A 5171-nucleotide genomic window follows, 5' to 3' on the forward strand; every position below is an offset into this window, starting at 1 on the left:
ATTTCTAGACTTCTTATTGATGTAAGGGCTAAGTCCCATTTTCGATACTTCTATGTCTAGATGGTACATTGTGACGAAGTTAGATTCTATTTTTCATCTATGAAGTGAAGTTGAACTTCCAAAGTAAATGTTTTAAATTTTCCGTATTTTTATTCTATGACATATGCTATGATGAATGCTAAGGGCTTGTATAAGACCACTTCGAGGTCGAATATGCCGGTAACGACTAGGGGGTGCTCTCGGGTCGTTACAGTTGTGCTAAGGTTAACCTGAGTACCAAGACCTTTCTGAAATGACTTCCAGAAATTAGAGGTAAATTGAGGACCTCTATCTGAGATGATAGACAAAGGAACCCCATGCAACCTCAAAATCTCATTAATGTAAAGCTTGGCGTAATCCTCCACCGAATCTGTAGTCTTGACCGCCAAAACGCGAGAAGACTTAGTAACCCTATCAACAATCACCCAAATGGAGTCATGTTGTCTGCGAGTATGAGGTAAACCTGTGATGAAGTCCATGTTGATCACTTCCCACTTCCAAGTAGGAATGTCAATCTCTTGAGTCATTCTGATGTTCTACCTTGACTTGCTGGCAAATGGGGCACTTAACCACAAAGTCTGCTATATCTCTTTTCATACCATTCCACCAATAGACTTCCCGCAGATCGCGATACATCTTAGTGGCGCCTGGATGGATAGAATATCTGGAGTTTTGGACCTCTGCAAGGATATGCTGTCTCAATTCTCCCATATTAGGAACATATAATCGACCCTGATAGCGAAGTACACCATCTCACCCTTGGGAGAAAACCTCCTCTCTCTGATTGTGGACTGCACCCTTAAGCTCAAGCAAGATTGGATCACTGTCTTGCTTTTCCTTAACCTCTACTACCAAAGAAGATTCTGCCCCATTTTGAACCGTTACACCACCATCTGATATGCTCATAAGACGAACTCCTAGGCGAGCAAGTATGTGAACATCCTTTGCTGGCTCTCTTCTTTCTTCCTCAACATGTGCTACACTACCCATGGATAATCTGCTAAGAACATCTGCTACTACATTCACCTTACCTGGATGGTAATGCACTCTCATATCATAATCTTTGAGGAACTCAAGCCACCTTCTCTGGCGAAGATTCAACTCTTTCTGGGTGAATACATACTGGAGGCTCTTATGGTTTGTGAACACATCTACATGAACACCATACAAGTAGTGTCTCCAAATCTTGAGTGCAAACACCACTGCTGCAAGCTCGAGGTCATTAGTTAGATAATTCTTCTCATGTACCTTAAGCTGTTTAGAAGCATAAGCTATAACCTTACATCGCTGCATCAACATACAACCTAGGCCAACTCTGGATGCATTACAATAGGTCACATAACCATCTGAACCCTCTGGTAGAGTCAAGACAAGAGTTGTAGTCAATCTAGTTTTCAATTCTGCGAAGCTTTTCTCACAATCATCTGACCACTGAAACTTAACCTTTTTCTGAGTCGACCTAGTCAATGGTGAGGCTATGGATGAAAATCCTTCCATGAACCTTCTGTAATAACCTGCTCGACCTAAGAAACTTCTGCTATCTGTAGCAGAGGTAGGTCTGGGCCGTTGTTTAACTACTTCTATCTTCTAGGAATCTACTCAAATTCCTTCACTAGACACAATATGCCCAAGGAAGGCCACTGATTGTAACCAAAACTCGCATTTGTTAAATTTTGCAAATAACTGGCGATCTTTGAGAGTTTGCAAAACAACTCTCAAATGACTCGCATGTTCTTCCTCATTCCTAGAGTAAATGAGAATATCATCAATAAAGACAACAACGAACAAGTCTAAGTACTGTTTGAACACTCTGTTCATCAAATCCATGAAAGTTGCAGGAGCATTGGTTAGTCCAAATGACATAACTACAAATTCGTAATGACCATACCAAGTTCTGAAGGCTGTCTTCGGAATGTCACTATCTCTGACCCTAAGTTGATGATAACCTGATCTGAGAGCTATCTTTGAGAAATGATTAGCACCCTGAAGTTGGTTGAACAAGTCATCAATCCTGGGGATAAGGTACTTATTCTTGATTGTGACCTTGTTCAACTGCCTATAGTCAATGCAAGAACCATCTTTCTTCTTCACAAACAACACCGGTGCACCCCATGGCGAAATACTAGGTCTGATGAAGCCCTTATCTAGAAGGTCTTTCAACTACTCTTTCAATTCCTTAAGCTTAGTTGGAGCCATTCTGTAAGGAGGAATAGAGATAGGCTGGGTATCTAGAAGGAGATTAATTCCAAAGTCGATATCCCTTTCGGCAGGAACTCTGGGAAGATCATCTGGAAACACTTCTGGAAACTCATTGACTACAGGGACTGACTCAAAAGTTGGGGATTCGGAACTAGAATCCTTAACCCGAACTAGATGATAGAGATAACCCTTAGAGATCATCTTTCTAGCCTTAAGGTAAGAAATGAATCGACCCCATAGGCGCTAAACTACTACCCTTCCATTCTAGGATTGGTTCGTCTGGAAATTGAAAACGAACAATCATAGTTCTACAATCGACTGAGGCATAACAAAAATGTAACCAATCCATGCCTAGAATGATATCGAAGTCTACCATTTCTAACTCTACAAGATCTGTTGAGGTGACTTTCTGAGAGACTATGACAAGGCAGTTTTTGTATACCCGTCTAGCTATAACTAGGTCACCGACTGGAGTAGAGACTGCGAAGACTTCTGAAAGAGTTTCTGGGCTAACACTGAATTGGACAGCTATGTAAGGAGTTACAAAAGACAAAGTAGCCCCTGGATCTAATAAAGCATAAACATCAAGATCAAAGTCTCGTAACGTACCAGTGACTACATCATGAGAATCTTCCTGATCTTGACGACCCTGAAGAGCATAGAGCCTGTTTTGGTGCTATCCACCACCAGTACCAGAAGAGTTACCCTGCTGAGTCGGGCGTCCTGCTGGTGCTGCTGAAGTTGTAGATTGAGCTCTACCATTATTTCCTCCTTTACCTTGTCTAGAAGGACAATCCTTCAATCTATGACCAGACTGACCACACCCAAAGCATCCTTCCTTACTTGCAAGGCACTCACCCGGATGCTTCTTACTACATTTCGGGCAAGTTGAGTAGGTTTTGTTGCCTGAAACACTACCTTGAGACTTAGAGCCTGACGCCCTACCTTTTTGATCATAACGGAACCTGAGGGATGGAATACTAGTTGATGAAGGTACTGGAGTCGAAGGGTTCTGCTGAAACTGTGAGCGATTTCCACCACCCGATTTCTGTTAGGAATAATCGTAGTTACATGTTCTTGCTTTCTTAGTCTCCTTAGCCTGTTCCCTAAGCTTATCACCCTCAAACTGTAGAGCATGAGTCATGAGCCTAGAAATGTTCATGTCTCCCAACAACATAGCATTCCTGGACTCGGTCTTCACTAAGTCTGACACTCCATACAAAAACTTATTCATCTGAGCCCTGGAATCAGCAACCATGTGAGGAGCATACCTGGAGAGTTGGTTAAACTTGAGCCCATACTCTTGGACATTCATGTTACCCTGCCTCAAGTTCATAAATTCTTGGGCCCTTGCTTCTCTCAACTCTATGGGGAAAAACTTATCCAGAAAGGTTTCACTGAAACAATCCCAAGTAATAGGAGCGACATATGTACCTATGTTCTCCTTCCACTGAGTATACCAGATATGAGCCACATCCTTAAGTTGGTAATATGCTAACTCAACCCGATCATTCCCAGTGACCTGCATCACCTCAAAGATCTTCTTGATCTCATCCAAGAAATTCTGGGGATCTTCACCAGTCTGCGATCCTAAGAACTCAGGCGGATTCATCCTAACAAAGTCACGGACCCTTGCTGTTGCTGATCCACCATTTGCATCCACATGAGCTTGAACCCGATGATTGTTCTGGTTAGCAACACTCTGAGCCAACATCTGAATGGCATTACTGAATTCAGCATTTGAGACTTCCTGATCAAGAACATGAGGAGCTGCGTTTGTGTTCCTGGCATTTGCATTCCTAGTGTTAGCTCTACGAGGAGGCATGATCACTGAAACGTAGAATATCGAGTTAGAATAGAATTTAGATCATACTTTACGCACGAAAAGAGTAACAAGAAAATGAAGATTTCCTAGAACACTTAGTAGCCTCCCTCTCATTAGATGTGGTGCGCACTACATATCCATGAAAACGACTCTACCTAATGCGGCTTTTCAGACATCCTATGACACTTAAACCTAGCTCTGATGCCAAGTTTGTCACGCCTCGAGCTAGCCCCGAGACGCGGACACGGGACCTAGGACCACAAGTGATCCCAAGCTAACCCTGCTGGTATGATCATGAGCATACAAAATATAATCTGAATAATAGAAACTGTGCAGAAGCTATAATCATAAATAAAATGAAAAGATGGGGAATACCTATATACTATAACTGAGATAAATGATAACTGATGAGTTTAATACAAGGAAGATATTAACTTAATACTAAGTTGAATCTAACTTTGTCTGAAATAAGCCTCTAAACTTACTAGAAGTGCTGGGACATGCCCCAGCTAAGTCTAGAAAATCTGAAACTAAAAAACTGAAGACTGAAAGATGACATGACTATTGTCCTCGAAGAATGAGGACTCACCACTGATGCTGCTGAACTGGAGATCGGGAACCGATCTGAGTGTGATTTGGATGCTGAGAACCTGAACCTATATCACGAGAAGATGTAGCGCACGTATGCGTAAGTACTTGAAAGGTACTGAGCATGCAGCATACAGTAAAGTTGAAATAACATATAACTGAACAAAGCAATAAAGCAATGAAATAATCTGAATATGATATAGATGCTGAAATACTGAATACTGAGCTAATTAATGCAAGACCAAATTTATAACATGCTGAGTCTGAATACTGACTATATTGAAATATGGTCAATGCAATAGAGTCTGACTGAACTGTGGGAGCTACTAATAACTGACATAAAACCACATGAGCTAAATGTGGAGTCCGATGTATACGCCCCATCGAAAGGACCCAATATACCCTGCCAGAGGTATAGAGGCATACTGGCGTGATCACTAAACTGATGTTGCCCACAGAGAGGACTTACACCTACGTGGCTCGTAGTTCTGGGACTATAAGGGTACGCTGAAACCCTAGT

Source organism: Solanum tuberosum, unplaced genomic scaffold (genome assembly GCF_000226075.1).
Source record: "Solanum tuberosum cultivar DM 1-3 516 R44 unplaced genomic scaffold, SolTub_3.0 scf00428, whole genome shotgun sequence".
Classification (NCBI taxonomy): domain Eukaryota; kingdom Viridiplantae; phylum Streptophyta; class Magnoliopsida; order Solanales; family Solanaceae; genus Solanum; species Solanum tuberosum.